The following is an 18,589-nucleotide window of genomic DNA, read 5'->3' as shown; positions in this document are numbered from 1 at the left end:
CCAGTTTGGGAAAACGATCAAAATGTGATATCGGAAGCATACAATATTGATTTTGAACGATTCAAGTTTCATTAGATTCAGGTCATCGAGATCTACATTCTGGTATAGGTTTTAAGCACTTTTGAACACTTGAATTTTAAGCACTTTATTGATACCCTAGATCAAACATTCACCCCACTATCATCCATCTGGAGGGAACACCCATAACAATTATAATCATGAAATTTTCATGACAGGAGAATATATCCTCTTATAAATGCGAAATAGAAGTTATGAAGCTCCCCCAAAGGCCAATTAGTCTGCCTCAACCATGACAATACCTACAGGTTCATTGACCTTTCCTCAACCTTCTATAGAATCTATGCCTAAAATGGTCAAAGGACATTTACAACACGTAGGACATAACTCAAAATCTAGTCATAGTGTTGGGCGTGGGATCCCCCCAAGCCAAGTTTTGGGGCTTAAAACCCAATTTTTGACTAAGTCCAATGTAAAGACTCCGTGATTTGTGGGCGCAGGGCGTGAAGTTGTAATTGAGTCATAGGGTTGTCCACCCTTACTTTTGTAAATGTAGTGTCGGCTTAAGAGTTCTACCCATGGTCTGCGGACCATGGGATTTTATAAATAGAGCGAGGCTCTAAGTGTAAAGGGAGATCATAGAGAAAATCAATCCATGAAAAGTTGAGTCTAAGTGTAGAGTTGTGTCTTTGGGTCGTAGAGTAGGAGGAGGCTCTGCAGCTGAGTGCGCAAAGGCATAGTAGTCCGCAACTAAGTGCGCGGACCCCTGCAGATGAGTGCACAGGGCAGGTTGAGTTTGTAACCGATTTAAGCATTAATAAAGAGAATTTTTATAATATTTCTATGTATCTTTTCCTGCTTTATGCATTGAAGTATATTGGGTATGAATTGCAAGTTTACTGTTTATTTGTTGCGCAAACTTATATGAATGTGCTAAGTAAGTGAATATAATATAAGGTATATGTTTACATGAAGATAACTAACTGTTATAAGAAGATAAGTAAGATCCACGATGTGACTTGGGGAAATAGCGTAGATCACTGCTTTAGCAGTGTGAAGCTCCTCAACCCCTAGTTAGGGCTGCGTGAAGTCAAGTATAATAGGACGTGAAGGCCTCGCAAGTCAGGAAAGTGCGCGAAGTGACCTGTGCGAAGGTATTCACAGTTGGACTAAATCAACCCCTCAGACATCTCAAGGGTGCGGAAACTTAGTTCCGACATCCCCCCATACTACTTCGAGTGAGACCTCAATTCGCGCTCTGCGGTCTGTTGCCAAAAGGGCCAGTAGTACATGTATTTTTTTGGCTAATTAACTTCGAACCTGGGCCAGGCCCCATCAAGCCAACACATAGCTACAACATAGTCGATGACTTAGCAAAATCATCGTCAACTATGTCAGCATTAGAGGACCTAAAAACATGCCCAACCCAACAGAAAGACTTACTTTTCTCTCTAAGTGCAATTGATCCGTCCGATTCTCACCTAATCATCTTTGACTTGGATAAAGATACTCCACGGCTACCATCAGTCGTTGCTTTCCAAATTCCAGTCTTAGTCCAAAACATTAACATTCATCGTTGCATTGTCGACGAAGGGGCCTCCACATGTATCATGTCCAAATCTATTTGGTAGAAACTAGGATCCCCCGAACTCAAGCCTTTTGACATCATGCTTAGAGCATACAAAGGCGACCTTCTTCTCCCATTGGCCTATGCCCTAGCTTGCCAGTTAAGTTAGCTGGAAAAAATGTGTTAATAAACATCGAAGTACTAGACACCTAGTTGGATTACAATATCATACTAATTCAAAGCTACATGCACGAGATGTTAGCAGTCGCCTCATCGATGCTTAGGATAATGATGTTCTCCCACGACAGAAAAATCATTATAATTGATCAACTCACACAATATGAGAAGGAAACCTTCCCACACCAGATGGTGTGTTACTGTTAGTCTCATCTTCTCATGGGTTGATAACTACTTACACTTAGCTCAATCGGGCCACTTTAAGCCATCAACACTCCTAGGGACATTCCCAGGAGACCCTCTGGTGATACAAAAAATGTAGAAAATCTGGTGTAGGTTAACTCGATAATGCAATATAAATCAAAGCAAAATACTATAACCTACTTCTAATATCACTTTGAAGAAGCTTAAAGATTGAACTAAACAATATAACCATAAGAAGAAGAATCAATGCACAATACACATGAAAATACTTTGGGGAAAGCCTCAGCTAAAAACCCCACTATCTGTATTATCATACAAGGTGGAAATACATAGGAATTATACAAATCATTAGCTATCACATCTAACCAGCTCTCAATACAATCCTCACAGATGCTCACAGGCAAGCTTGGCTTCTCTCCAACCTTCCTCTCTACCCTCCAAGCTCCTATTTCCTTGCATTGTTCCTTGTGGATGATCTCCTTCAACCAAGTGGAACACTCTGATCTCACACACTGTCAGAACTGTGCAATCCTCAAGGAATGATCCTTGACTGCATGCATGAGCTTTCTCTTTGAGAAAATACATGCAACTAATAGTACATTGTCCTTGTCTTTAATCTCAACTGGGTCTTTCTCAGAATAGACATGCATGAGTTTCTGATGAGGGAATCTTCAATTAACTAGAGTACACTAGTTGAGTTCATGCATGCATCAACTGACTATTAACTCTCTATTAGTTCCTCAAACAGTACCTAACTCAGTAAACTGAGTTAACTAATTACAACTCAAATATATCTCAATCTTATCTCCTTAATTTAAGGGATAACTCTTGCATGACTTCAAAAAGACTTCTAACTTGAATGTCTCCAACTAATTAATTCAAAATGAATTAATTAGTTATTTCCAAGTAGTTGTTAAGACTAAATTCGATTTTAATTCACAATTTAATTCAAGGAAAAATTAAACTGGAATATTCTTGTTTCCATATTTCAACACTCCCTTTCAACAAGAAAGGGATTATCTGCCACCCTGATCCTATCCCTATGGAACTCGAATTTACACTTTGACAATGCCTTTGTCAAAATGTTAGCATCTTGCTCCTTTGTCGAAATATACTGCAGCAACATGATCCTCCTATCATCAGCAACTTGCTTTACCTTGTAAAGCCAACGAGAACTCACAACTGACTTATTCTCCGTTCTCAGAACCATGTCCCAAACATTGTTACGAACTATGGAGTCATACTCCTCCACCATAGCATCAACCCAAATCGGCTGCTGCACTGCTTCCTCAAAGGAAGATGGATCGGTCTCAACACATTCCCCAGCAAGGGCCATGTATCCAATGTACCTATCAGGTGACCTCCTCTGTTTGGGCTTAGAAGATGGTGCTCCCCCATTCTCTCTCGCATCCTCCAACAATCTTTTAGCTTCTCTTGTGTGCTTCCGTCCATCTCTGGAAGACTTTGCTTGAGTGGATGTCTCTACTCCTATAACCTCTTCATGCGGCTACTCCGCATCAATCTGAGGCTCCTCCTCCTTAGGAACCAACAGTTCTTCCATAGCCTATAGTTGGAGCTCCCTCTCAAGGGAAACTCGCATGGCCTTCTGCTCATCAAACTTGAGATCTCTGTGAACCACTGTTCTCCGACTGGTAGGCAAGTACACCTAATAGTTGTGAGGTGTATCAGTGTACCCCACAAGTATCCCCAACTCTGATGTCGGCTCAAGCTTCTTCTGTGCATCCTTTGTCACATGGAAATATGTCGATGAGCCAAAGATCTTGAAGTGACCCACATCTGGTCTCTTACCGAAGAAAGCTTCCTCTGGTGTCTTCATCCCAAGTATGTGAAGTGGGCTTCTATCTGCAAATAGACTGCTGTGTTGGATGCCTCAACTCACAAGTGAAGTGGTAGGCCTTGGTCATGCAACATTGCCCATGCTGCCCCTACAATAGTTCTGTTCTTCCTCTTGGCCACCCCATTCTGTTGTGGGTTATGAGGTGTTGTCAACTCTCATTTAATTCATTCCGCTGCACAGAAGTCCTTAACCTCTTGAGAGACATATTCTCCACCGCTGTCGCTTCTCAAGGCCTTGATATTCTTCCCTGACTCTTTCTTGACCAAATATTTGAACTCAAAAAACTAATAAGCTTTGAACTCACAATTTAATTCAAGGACAAATTAAATTGGAATATTATTGATACCATGTAGAAAATCTGTAAGTAGATTAACCCGATAATGCAATATAAATCAAAGCAAAATACTATAACCTACTTCTACTATCAATTTTCGGAAGCTTAAAGATCGAGCTAAACAATATAGCCAGAAGAAGAAGAATCAGTGCACAATACACATAAAAATACTTTGGGGAACGCCTCAGCTAAAAACCCCACACTATTGTATTATCATACATGGTGGAAATACATAGGAATTATACAAATCCTTAACTCTCACAGCTAGCCAGCTCTCAGTACAATCCTCACAGATGCTCATAGGAAATCTTGGCTGCTCTCTAGCCTTCCTCTCTACCCTCTGAGCTCCTATTTCCTTGCATTGTTCCTCTGGGATGATTCTCCTTCAACCAAGTAGAACACTCTGATCTCACACACTGTCAGAACTACGCAATCCTTAATGAATGATCCTTGATTGCATGCATGAGTTTTATTTATAAGAAAACACATGCAATTGATAGTACACTGTCCTTGTCCTTAATCTCATCTGGGCCTTTTGTTTGGTCAATTTAGTGTGTCCTAAATTTCTATATAAATTGTCAATCCGAGAGTCGTAAACTGCTGAAGTGAAGTGCACTATATATGCAAGATAACTGATTTCTTACTTCTTTGTCATTTTTTATTTTTGGTTTGTTTTTGGGTTTATATTTTGTTGATTCCCTAATGTGAGATGGCAAAATTAAAATTCAAGTATGGATATAAGTGTTCAAGGCAATGGTGACCTCTACAATGATTTCCAAACTTCAAAGTTCTCAAAAAGGTTTTAAAACTTGCAATGATGAAATCAATTCCTAAGAGAAAATAAAAATGTACCAAATAGTGAGCTAGTGACTATGAAACCCAGTATCCTTGCTGTTGTATAAAAAAGAAAACTGAACTCAAACCAATTAAAAAACTGTAAGCAAAGTAAACTAAATCATATTACATCAACTCATATTCTGACCCCTCACCATTCGACTCGCTCTGGCTATAGGAGGTAATCATAAACAAATTGAGTAATCTGATATCTAAATTGCATAAAATGAAACTAAGATCAAACTACACATTCATACTTCAATCCCTCACCACTCAACTCGCTCTGGCTATAGGAGGTAATTGCAAATGACATGAGTAATCTAACAACTAACTTGCAGAAAAATAAACTAATATCAAACTACACATTCATACTTCAATCCCTCACCATTTGACTTGCTCTGGCTATAGGAGGTAACTGAAAATGACATGAGTAGTCTAATATCTATCTTGCAGAAAAGTAAATGAACAAAACAAAACTGAAAGAAATAAACAATGATGGAATTAGAACTTAAGAAAATAAATCAGCAGAAGGACAAGATAATTTCATGTCATTAGTCATTAAAAAGCTATGTGCAATTTCCCGGGCTGTCTATTAGAACCTAAAAGAAAACACTGATCAGTTAACAGTCATTAGAAAGCATAAAAGAAACTATGGACAGAAACTAACATGAATACCATAAACAGTGTAATATACAAAAGAAAACGATTATGGCATCAGGAACGTAAAGGAAGAAAGCATGAAACTATAAAGTAATTACAGAACCTTGGTGTACAGGGGCCCTCTGCAACCTCAGCCAATCAGCAATCAATCACAAATTGAACTTAAGAACACTGTCTTCTCATGTATTAAAATGCAGTCATAATATAAAGATAGAGTCACGGTGCAGTGGGCTCGTAAAACAGTCGAAATTACATACAAAAGGCTAGCTAATATGCGTATGATAACGCGTTATTTATAACTGAGGATGATACAACTACTTCCTAAATTATGCGCTGCTAAACAGACACGTGAATAACCACGTCCGAAAATCTAGCATGATGGTAGCCGTGACAATTAAATCCAAGGAAAGTGGCTGTTAGATTTGGTTCATGGAGCAGTCCACAGGTGTTAGCACGCCTCCTGAGATTGAGGAATTTGCCACGCAAGTCTTCACATGGTGAAAAACAGAGTTCTGCCACCGCAAAACTCTTAAGTTGACCACCGCTTTGACTGTCCTTGACCATGGCCTTTTGTGAGGGATTCGGCTGAACCAAGGGGACACTTTCCATGTCCACATCATTTGCAGCTTGTCCATGTGGCCGGATTCTCCAGTAGACACCTATAACATAGACTTCAACAAAAAGGCTGCGGAAAGTTGAGTTGGCTACAGAAAGTGACAAGATTCCACAGCTGACTGAGCAAAAATCTAGATCAAACAACAGTCGCAAGACATAGTTAGGAAACCATTTTATATGCTCTTTTTAAACTAATATGCAATGATTTGACAGCTTGGTGGTTCAGGTAACTGGAAAAAAAAGGCTAAAAAGGTGTATAGGGAAGATGCAAGTTTGGGACTCAACACCTTTCTCAGAATAGACATGCATGAGTTTCTGATGAGGGAATCTTCAGTTAACTGGAGTACACTAGTTGAGTGCATGCATGCATCAACTAACTGTTAACTCTCTATTAGTTCCTCAAACAATTTGGAACTAATTTCACTGGACTTAACTCAGTAAACTGAGTTAATTAATTACAACTCAAATATAACTCAATATTATCTCCTTAATTTAAGGGATAACTCTTGCATGACTTCAAAAAGACTTCTAACTTGAATTTCTCCAACTAATTAAGTCAAAATAAATTAATTAATTATTTCCAAGTAGTTGTTAAGACTAAATTCGATTTTAATTCACAATTTAATTCAAGGACAAATTAAATTGGAATATTCTTGTTGCCACATTTCAACACTCCCTCTCAACAAGAAATGGATTATCTACCACCTCGAGCCTATTTCTATGGAACTCGAATTTACACTTTGACAATTCCTTTGTCAGAATATTCGCATCTTGATCCGCTATCAAAATATACTGGAGAGAGATGATCCTCCCATCATCAGCAGCTTGATTTACTTGTAAAGCCAATGAGAACTCACAACTGACTTGTTCTCTAGTCTGATAACGATGTCCCAAACACTGTTACGAACGATGGAGTCATACTCCTCCACCATAGCATCAACCCAAATCGGCTGTTGCACTGCTTCCTCAAAGGAAGATGGCTCGATCTCAACACATTCCCCAGCAAGGGCCATGTATCCAGTGTACCTCTCAGGTGACCTCCTTTGTCTACACTGAGAAGATGGTGCTCCCACATTCTCTCTCGCATCTTGCAACAATCTATCAACTTCTCTTGTGCGCTTCCATCCATCTCTGGAAGACTCTGCTTGAGTGGATGTCTCCACTCCTAGAACCTCTACATGCAGTTGCTCTGCCTCAGTCTGAGGCTCCTCCTCCTTAGGAATCAATAGTTCCTCCACAACCTGTAGTTGGAGCTCCCTCTCAAGGGAAAATCGCATGGCCTTCTGCTAATCAAACTTGAGATCTCTGCGAACCACTGTCCTCCGACTGGTAGGCAAGTACACCTGATAGTTGTGAGGTGTATCAGTGTACCCCACAAGTATACCCAACTCTGCTATCAGCGCAAGCTTCTTCCATGCATCCTTTGTCACATGGCAATATACCGATGATCCAAAGATATTGAAGTGACCCACATCTAGTCTCTTACCAGAGAAAGCTTCCTCTGGTGTCTTCATCTCAAGTATGCGATTTGGGCTTCTATTCTGCAAATAGACCACTGTGTTGCATGCCTCAGCCCACAAGTGAAGTGGTAGGCCTTGGTCATGCAGCATTGCCCGTGCTACCCCTACAACAGTTCTGTTCATCCTCTCGGCCACCCCATTTTGTTATGGGTTATGAGGTGCCGTCAACTCTCGTTTAATTCCTTCCACTGCACAGAAGTCCTTAAACCCTTGAGAGACATATTCTCCATCGTTTTCGCTTCTCAAGGCCTTGATCTTATTCCCTGACTCTTTCTCAACCAAACTTTTAACTCACAAAACTTTGTGAAGGTTTGGTCCTTCTTCTGAATGAAATAAATCCAACATTTACGAGAATATTCATCAATGAAAATCACATAATACCTTTGTTTTGCTGTAGATTTCATCGAGAACAGTCCACACACATCAGTATGAACTCGCTCTAAGATAGCCTTTGCTCGACTGTCTCAATCATGAAAGGAAGACTTGGTGTACTTTCCCAAGGTACAACCTTTGCATGTGTCAACTTGCTCAAGTTTACCTTTGGGAAGTCCTATAGATATTTTCTGCATTATCTTCAAAGCCCCATGATGCAAATGGCCCAACCGCCTGTGCCACAACTCGCCAATTTCTTGGCTTTGCACCAATTCTGCTTTTGTACTCAACGCTGCACAATCATCTACCTCTAGTTTATAAAGATTCTTCACCCGAATCCCTATCCTCTTGGTTTGACCCGTGGCTATGAGTCTTAGGAATGCCTTTCCTTTACTAAAGACAACATCGTAGCCTTTGTCCTCCAACATCGTGACCGATACCAAGTTCTTCTTCAGTCCAGGCACATACTTCACATCTGTCAAGGTGATAGAAGCTCCATGCTCCCTCTAAAAAGCAAACATGCCCACTCCTGAAACACTATACTTTCCGTCGTCACCCATCTCTATGCGCATCTTGAGGTCTTTCTCCTCCAAGGCACTAAATAAATTTTTATCACCGGTCATGTATAATGAGGATCCACTGTCAAGATACCAGACACAACCCATCATCGATGACACCATGCATGTGATGAGGGTAAAGTCCATTTTGAACTGAGAGGCTAATGCCTCACCTTTCAATCCTTCCGAGGATCCCTTCTTGGACTTATTCGATGGGCAATTAGTCGCATAATGTCCCATCTTGTGAAAATTAAAGCATCTTACTTTAGACATGTCACCCTTCTTCCCTCCATGAGAAGAATTTGATTTGGAATGGGAATCCTTCCCCTTACCTTTCCTTGCCTTACTTGCTAAGGCCAGATTTTCTTCATCATCATTCTTGGATGACGAAACATCTCGTATGGTCCTCCTAATCTCCTCTTGCATCAAATCTGACCACAGTCATTCCCAATCCTGCAGTTTCTCCCTTCCATTCATAGAGTCCTAGTAGTTATTCCAACTCTTTGGAAGGCCAAGGAGAGCGAGGCTCACCATATCATCATCGGCAGTAGTTATTCCCACAATGCTAAGCTCCAAGGATAATTTTAGGGGCGAATGTTCACCCTTTGGCGAAATTAAGGGGTTTTAAATTTTTAGTGGGCGAATATTTTGTATCATAGTACATTTTTACAAATCACCTCAAATAGCCCACCTTATTTTAAGGGAGAGGGTAAAAAAGGTAAATTTAGCCCTTGAAATTAGGACTTACAACCTTCCATTCGCCCATTTTCAAGAATAGGTTTTATTTAAGTGAATCCTATGGGCCAAATACCATATTTATAAAAGAGGTATGGTAAATTAATAAAAATATAAATAAATGAGAGGTATGGTAAATAAATAAAACATTTTTTATATTTACTCCATAAGTCACCTTATATACATGTAAGGGTGTAAACAAATAAAAATATAAGTAAAGTGGAGGTATGGTAAATAAATAAAACGTCTTTTTATACTTACTCAAAAGGTATGGTAAATAAATAAAAATATACACAAACTAGATGTATCGTAAATAAATAAAACCTCTTTTTATATTTAGTCCATAACCCTCGTTCTATTTATGAAGGCTCAAGAAAGAGGTTTTATTTAAGTGAATCCTATGGGCCGAATACCATATTTGTAAAAGAGGTATGGTAAATTAATAAAAATATAAATAAACGAGAGGTATGGTAAACAAATAAAACATTTTTTTTATATTTACTCCATAAGTCACCTTATATTTACGAACACTCAAAAAATGGGTTATATTTAGGTGAAACCTATGGCCAAAATACTATGGGACAAATACCATGGACTAGATTGTTATTAATACCATGCAAAAAACCATTATTAACCCTAATATTGGAATTAATAAAAATAAAAATGGCACATGGTATTGACCCATGGTATTCACCAAAATGGCACATGGTATTGACCCATGGTATTCACCTGGAATGTAGCCTATTTAAATGGGGGAATTAAACCAACATGTAGCCTATGCTAAGATCCACTAGGACTTTACAAAGTTTTATTATTTAGTGAAAGACTCGCCAAGATCTTACAAGATTTTATAATTGAGTAAAATATTAGCCATGCATGGTGAGAGATTCGCCAAAAAATTATATATACATATTATATTATTGATAAAATCGCCTTCCATTTTTCCTATATACCATGGATATTCGCCCATTTATTATATTTATAAATTTAGGGGGGGTTCTTAAAATTTTCCCTGCTAAGCTCATCTTTGCAGGTGGTGAGCTTGTTCAGATATGTGGAAATAGTATCACCCTTCTCCATCTTGATTCTTCAAAGCTTATCCTTGAGCGCCAATTTCCTCTGGTCGCTATTGTTCTGGTAGAGGTCCTTCAATGTCTTCCACATTGAAAATGGAGTATCCTTCCCATGGACACTCGAGACAGTATGGTCTCAAAATCCCTCAAGGATGATCCATCTCGCCTTCGCCACACACTTCTTCCACTCAACCAACTCTTGTGCATTAGTTGAAGGTGGCTTTTGGATTTCTTGATCAATGAATTCCTTCAAGCCATTATCTTCTAATATAGCATCCATTCTGTCTTTCCATGTTATGTAATTCGAGCTACCTTCCAAGGCATACTCAAGTCTCAAGCCATAGAACGCCATTGGCCAACCTTGAAGTATGGTAGGAATTCGATTTGCACCTGCAACCCCGAACTTCAAACTTCAAATTCTCTTCTCAGTATACTGTTCACAGCTCCGTTACCATGTAGAAAATTTCTACAAATCTAGCTCTGAATCTAGCTCTGGTACCATGTAGAAAATCTATATGTAGGTTAACTTGATAATGCAATATAAATCAAAGCAGAATACTATAACCTACTTCTACTATCAATTTGTGGAAGCTTAAAGATCGAGCTGAACAATATAACCAAAAGAAGAAGAATCAATGCACAAAACACATGAAAATACTTTGGGGAAAGCCTCAGCTAAAAACCCCACACTATTGTATTATCATACATGGTGGAAATACATAGGAATTATACAAAGCCTTAACTCTCATAGCTAGCCAGCTCTTAGTACAATCCTCACAGATGCTCACAAGCAATCTTGGTTTCTCTCTAGCCTTCCTCTCTATCCTCCAAACTCCTATTTCCTTTCATTGTTCCTTTGGGATGATTCTCCTTCAACCAAGTGGAACACCTTGATCTCACACACTGTCGGAACTACACAATCCTCAAGGAATGATCCTTGATTGCCTGCATGATTTTTCTTTATAAGAAAACACATGCAACTGATAGTATATTGTCCTTATCTTTAATCTTAACTGGGCCTTTCTCAAAATAGACATGCATGAGTTTCTGATGAGGGAATCTTCAGTTAACTGGAGTACACTAGTTGAGTGCATGCATGCATCAACTGGCTGTTAACTCTCTATTAGTTCCTCAAACAGTTTGGAACTAATTTAACTAGACTTAACTCAGTAAACTGAGTTAACTAATTACAACTCAAATATAAATCAATCTTATCTCCTTAATTTAAGGGGTAACTCTTGCATGACTTCAGAAAGACTTCTAATTTGAATTTCTCCAACTAATTAAGTAAAATAACTTAATTAATTATTTCCAAGTAGTTGTTAAGACTAAAATCGATTTTAATTCAAGGAAAAATTCAATTGGAATATTCTTGTTGCCACATTTCAACATAAATCAAAGCAGAATACTATAACCTACTTCTACTATCAATTAGCGGAAGCTTAAATATCGAGATGAACAATATAACCAGAAGAAGAAGAATCAATGCACAATACACATGAAAATACTTTGGGCAAAGCCTCAGCTAAAAACCCCACTATCTGTATTATCATACAAGGTGGAAATACATAAGAATTATACAAAGCCTTAGTTCTCACAGCTAGCCAGCTCTTAGTACAATCCTCACAGATGCTCACAGGCAATCTTGGCTTCTCTCCAGCCTTCCTCTTTGCCCTCCAAGCTCCTATTTACTTGTGTTGTTCCTTGTGGATGATCTCCTTCATTCAAGTGGAACACTTTGATCTCACACACTGTCAGAACTACGCAATCTTCAAGGAATGATCCTTGACTGCATGGATGAGTTTTCTCTTTGAGAAAAGACATGTAATTGATAGTACATTGTCCTTGACTTTAATCTCAATTGTGTCTTTCTCAGAATAGACATGCATGGGTTTCTGATGAGGGAATCTTCAGTTAACTGGGTACACTAGTTGAGTGCATGCATGCATCAACTGACTGTCAACTCTTTATTAGTTCCTCAAACAGTTTGGAAATAATTTAACTGGATTTAACTCAGTGTTGGCATTTTGGCACAGGAGTGGTGCTATGGTACAGGTGTTGTCCTTGATGGCAACTCTCTTTGGTGACAGATCTCAGTTTAGGCGCTCAGAATGAAGGAAATCTTGTATACGCAGGTTCACCTTGCCAAACACGCGTATACACGCGGGTTATACGTTCAGAAGTCACGTATGCGTATATAAGAACTTTTATGCACAGAAAAGCGCGTACATGGTGGGAAATTTATTTTTGGTCCATGGTTGTTAGTCCTTGGAATTTGAACCCATGGTTTTGGACCATGGTATCTCGTCAGAAGTGTTGGCCCCAAGTTTTGGGCCCTTGGTATTGGTTTATTATGGTTTTGGACCATGGTATTGTGGAAGGCCTAAAGCTATAAAAGAGGAAGGAGATCATGTGACAAGGTATCATCTGAATTATTGAATATCTGATAGTGTGATAGATCTGGAATACTGGTGATTGGGTTATGGTGCAGATCTAGATCTGAATGAAGGAGGAACCTGAGCGCAAGAAGGATAAGGACTATTGATGGATCAAAATCTCAAGGCTTGAACATTGGTATCTCTGTATGATTTTGATCTGTTATATGTGGCGCACTCTTGATCTATAAATCTGGGATTAACTAATGTCTGAATTCTTAAAAGAATAAATTATCCTTTATAGATCTGTACGCAGGTTCAGTGAATTGCAGGTGCGTATACACGCTTTTTCTGTGAATGAAAGAAGCGTATACGCAGGTTGGTTATGGTACAGAAGCGTATACTCGCAGGTTGTTGAACAGTGAAGTAGCGTATATATCTTGATTTATGTTTTAGCTACTTTTGTTTTATTACTGCAGTGTTCTGGGTTCATAATTGGTGTTTGATTACAGTTACTGTGTTCTGGGTACAGCGATCAGAGAAGTGTTTATTTGTTTCAACTTTTGATTGGTGAAAAGGAGTCTGGGTTATGCAGAAATTCTTGATGTTTGATTGATGTTACTTGTGGATCTAGTCTGAAAATTAATGAAACGAGGTCCCTGAAAGCAAAGAGAAGGTTGCAGCCTTCTGCAGGTAGGAGCCTGCATACTAGTATCTCAAGCTAGTACAAGAACTTAGGGGGTTGGAGCTCCCTTCCAGGAAAGATGGAGAACGAGAGAGAGTTGTAGCTCTCTGCAGGTTGCAGCCTACGTACTGGTAAAGACTGCACCAGTACAAAACATTGTAAAGAGAAGTTTCTAATTAAAAAGAAGATAGAGACGAATTGCAGCAGGGGGTTTTCACCCACATTGGGTTTCCTCCTTATATCTTGTGTTCTTGTGTGTGACTGTCTTCTGCTCTGTTTCTGGTACTGTTTATTTGCTTCTGATACACAGATTAATAACTGACATCTGAAAGATAAATCAAATTATAAGTCTGCTTTGTATACGCGGGTTTCTTTATCTATAGTTGCATATATACGCGGTTTTTATTAACAGAAGTAGCGTATATCATCTGGAATTGAAAAAGGAAATATTTGACTTGATAATACTGATTCACCCCCCCCCCCCCAGTATTATTTCCAACAATTATTATCAGAGCAGGTCCTTCTGAAGAAGCTTGATCGCTTGAAGGAAGATCTTTCATCATGAGCAACTACAAGAGGGAAGCATCAATCAGGCCACAGATTTTTGATGTGACAAACTTGATATATTGGAAGGTAAGAGTTACTGCCTATCTTCAATCTTTGGGTATAGAAGTCTGGGATATCATAGATACAGGATATACTTTTCCAGCAGCAACTCCTACAGATCCGACTGAGAAGAATAAATATGAAACAAATGCAAAGGCAGTCAATACTCTATTGGGATGTCTATCTCAATCAGAATTCATGAAAGTTATGCAGTTAAAATCAGCAAAAGAAATATGGGAAAAGATTGTTCTAAGCTATGAAGGAGATGATCAGGTAAAACGAGCAAAACTTCAAACCCTCAGGATTCAGTATGAAAATCTCAAGATGTATAATGATGAAAGTGTGGCTAACTATTTTCTTCGTGTAGATGAGATTGTTAATTGTATGAAAATTTTGGGTGAAGAAATAAAAGAGGTTGTTGTGGTTGAAAAATTTCTAAGATCTTTGTCCCCTAGGTTTGAATCTAAAGTTTCTGCAATAGAAGAAAAAGAGAATCTACAAAGCCTTAAAATGTCACAGCTGCACGGAATTCTAACTGCTTATGAAATGAGGAAAGGAGGACCATCAGACAGGAGAGAAGCTGCCTTCAAGGCTTCAGGCAAAGGCGAGTACTATGAGTCAGGACACGTGTCAAAAGAAGAAGAAGAATCAAATTTTGTCAGAAATCTTCAACGGGGTACTGGACGGTTCCGACGTAAGTTACCTTTCAAATGCTTTCCTTGTGGAAGAGTCGATCACTATGCTGCCAAATGTCCTCACAAGGATAAGATTGACAAAGGGAAGGAACCTGTTATATGGAACAAGAAACAGAATGCAAATAAGAAAAGCTATTACACTCATGAAGATAGTGATGGACTTTCAAATAGTGATGAAGATGAACGAGGTAATAAGTATAAACTTTTAATGGCTTTTGAAGATGATGACTACATGGATGTTATAGATGTAGAAGGCTTTTGTGAAGAGATGACTAATCTCAAAATCTGCTTAGAAGAGAAAAGTGCAATTATTGATTCTCTACAATGTCAACTGGCTGAAAGGAAAAAACATCTTGAAAAATTGGAATGTGAAATTGTTTGTCTTAGAAAGGAGATTGAGAAAACAAAAGCTATTAATCTTAAATTTCTTAAAGGATCTGAAACTCTGGATGAGATTATCAATGTGCAGCGTTCTCCACTAATCAAGATAGGTCTGGGATATAATGGAGAAACATCTCAAGCTTCTACCTCCAAAAGTTATCTTGATGCAGCAAAGAAGAGCGAGCAAAGGCCTAATAGAAATCATCAGGTAAATTAGGGACAGTTTACCTCAAGAACGAATAAAGACTATCAAGAAAATTGGGGACAAGCTACCTTAAGGACAAACAGAAGCTACAATCAGCCACAGGTAAAATCTTCCCAATTTGCCTCAAGAATGGATGTCAGTAGAAACTACAATCGGTTGGATGATAGATTTGATAATCGTAGGAGTTTCTTCAATGGCCAATGTTTCTCTTGCCATAATTTTGGTCACAAAGCAGCTCAATGTGTTGCCTATAAGACAATCATGACTAGAGAAGCTCAAAAACAAAGGAATATGACTGGAATCATGAAAAGGACTTATAACAACTTTTCAGCCCTTGAAAATGAAGTTGAATGTTCTATTTGTAATAACTTTGGTCATGAAGATTTTGAATGCAGGAGCAGGTTTTGGAAGACAACTCAGAAGGAACATACCTCAAGTGCCAGAACATGGAGAATGAAGGAACCACAACCAGAAAGATGTGGGATAGCCTTCTATGCAGAAGGACAGGAAAATATATGGTATATCGACAACGGATGTTCGAAGCATATGACAGGGGATAAAGAAAAACTTGAATCATATACTGCATTAGAAAAGGGAAAGAAGGTGTCTTTTGGAAATGATACCCCTGCAGCCATAAAAGGAAAAGGCACTGCTCAGTTGAAAGAACAGGTCAAAGCTGGAAATGTTTTGTATGTTGATGGCTTGAAGCATAATCTACTGAGTGTTAGTCAGATGTGCGATCAAGGAACCGAAGTAATATTTCGATCAAATGGATGTAGTGTTCGTGATCTTGATACAGGAGAAACAGTGATCAAAGGCAGAAGAACTCCAAATAATCTATACATATTTGAAGAAGGAAAACAACAATGATATTTAAGCAAGGATGATGAACACTAGTTATGGCACCGGAGGTTGGGGCATCTAAGATTTTCACAAATAAGGAAAGCATGCAAATACCAGGCAATTCGTGGTCTTCCAGATATCAAAATTCCAGACAACACCATATGCAAATCATGTCAGTTTGGTAAGCAAACCAGAACTAACTTTCCTGAGAAGGAAGGATCAGCTAGCAGGCCTCTTGAGCTAGTCCATATAGATGTATGTGGTCCTTTTAGGACAAGGTCACCTCGAGGAGAAGAATACCTTATATTATTCATTGACGACTTCTCCAGGTTTGTTTGGTTAGGACTTATGAAGCACAAAGACGAAGCATTCGAAAAATTCAAATCCTTCAAAGCCTTGGCTAAAAATGAATCAGATTACAAAATTAAGTGCCTCAGGTCCGACAGAGGTGGGGAATTTACCTCAAATGAATTTTTTGATTTCTGTGAAGAACATGGAATAAGAAGGGAATTCTCTACAGCTAGGACTCCTCAGCAAAATGGAGTGGTGGAAAGGATGAACAGAACAGTCCAACAAATGGCTCGTGCTATGCTTGATGAGTCTGGAACTCCCAAAACCTTCTGGGGTGAAGCTGCATATGCTGCGGTTGTTATTCTCAACAAAGCAAATGTTCGAGTGAACATCACTCAAACTCCTCATGAGCTCTGGTATGGTGAGACTCCTTCGGTAAAGCATTTCAAAATTTTTGGGAGCAAATACTATATTAAGAATACTGATGAGCAGCTTGGCAAACTTGAACCTAGAGTAGATGAAGGCATTCTCCTTGGTTATTCTCCCTACAGCAAAGCATATAAGTGTTACAATAAAAGACTTGGAAGAATTGTTGATAGCATTGATGTAGTGGTTGATGAAAAAGGATACATCCCTAGGGAAGTGAATCATGAAAATATCAATGAGGATGAAGACTACTCATCAAATCAGACAGATGATGAAGAAGAACCCCAAGAGGCACCAGAGGAACAGATAAGGATAGAAGAGAAGACTCCATCCAGGTACGTTCAGAAGAATCATCCAGAATCTCAAATTTTGGGGCAGAAAGAAGCAGGTATACAAACAAGAAGAACAATAGCAGAAGCTTCAAGCTATTTGGCATTGCTCTCTTCCACTGAACCGAAAAATGTAAAGGAAGCATGCAAAGATGAGTGTTGGGTTAAGGCAATGGATGAAGATTTTGAGCAGATCGAAAAGAATAACACTTGGGAGTTGGTTCCTAGACCAAAAGACAAAAATGTCATAGGAACAAAATGGATCTTCAAAAATAAGTTGAATGAAAATGGGGAAGTGATTAGAAACAAGGCCAGACTTGTTTGTAAAGGGTATGCTCAACAGGAAGGAATAGACTTTGAAGAAACTTTTGCTCCCGTTGCTAGACTTGAGGCCATGAGAATGTTCCTTGCTCTCTCTAGCTTCCAGAAGTTCAAAGTATTTCAAATGGACGTAAAATCAGCCTTTCTGAATGGAGACTTAGAAGAAGAAGTGTACATAGAGCAACCAGATGGCTTTATCCTTGGGAATGATCCAAATCTTTTATGCAGACTTAAAAAGGCTCTCTATGGCCTTAAACAAGCTCCAAGGGCTTGGTACTACCGCTTGGACAAATACCTTCATCAACAAGGTTTTTCAAAAGGATCAGTAGATAGCAATCTTTATATAAAAATTGAAAATGACAAATTGCTAATACTTGTTGTGTATGTAGATGATATTATCTTTGGCAGAAATGAAGAAGGTATGAGTCAAAGATTTTCCTTGGTGATGCAGAAAGAATTCGAAATGTCTTTGCTCGGAGAACTGACATACTTTCTTGGATTGCAAATCCAACAAAATGAAGGCAGTATCTTCTTGTCTCAAACCAAGTACCTCAAGCAGATTCTGAAGAAGTATGGCATGGAAGATTCAAAACTAGTATGTACCCCCATCGTTACAGGATGCAGCCTCAGTGCAAATGATGAATCGGCAGCAGTGCATCAACCAACCTATAGATCCATGATTGGAAGTCTACTTTATTTGACAGGTACCCGACCAGACATCATGCATGCAGTGGGAGTAGTTGGAAGATTTCAGCCAAATCCAAAGGAAACTCATATTCAGGCAGTCAAGAGAATCTTCAAGTACCTTCAAGGAACTCAAAACTATGGCTTATGGTACCCTAGAGATACAGATCTCACACTTCATGCTTACACAGATGCAGATTGGGCCGGAAGCGTGGATGACAGGA

Source organism: Pinus tabuliformis, chromosome 6 (assembly GCF_031772625.1).
Source record: "Pinus tabuliformis cultivar Carrire ecotype Pingquan chromosome 6, CPIR1, whole genome shotgun sequence".
NCBI lineage: Eukaryota > Viridiplantae > Streptophyta > Pinopsida > Pinales > Pinaceae > Pinus > Pinus tabuliformis.
The sequence above is the reverse complement of the archived record's forward strand: the minus strand, read 5'-3'. Positions refer to the sequence as shown.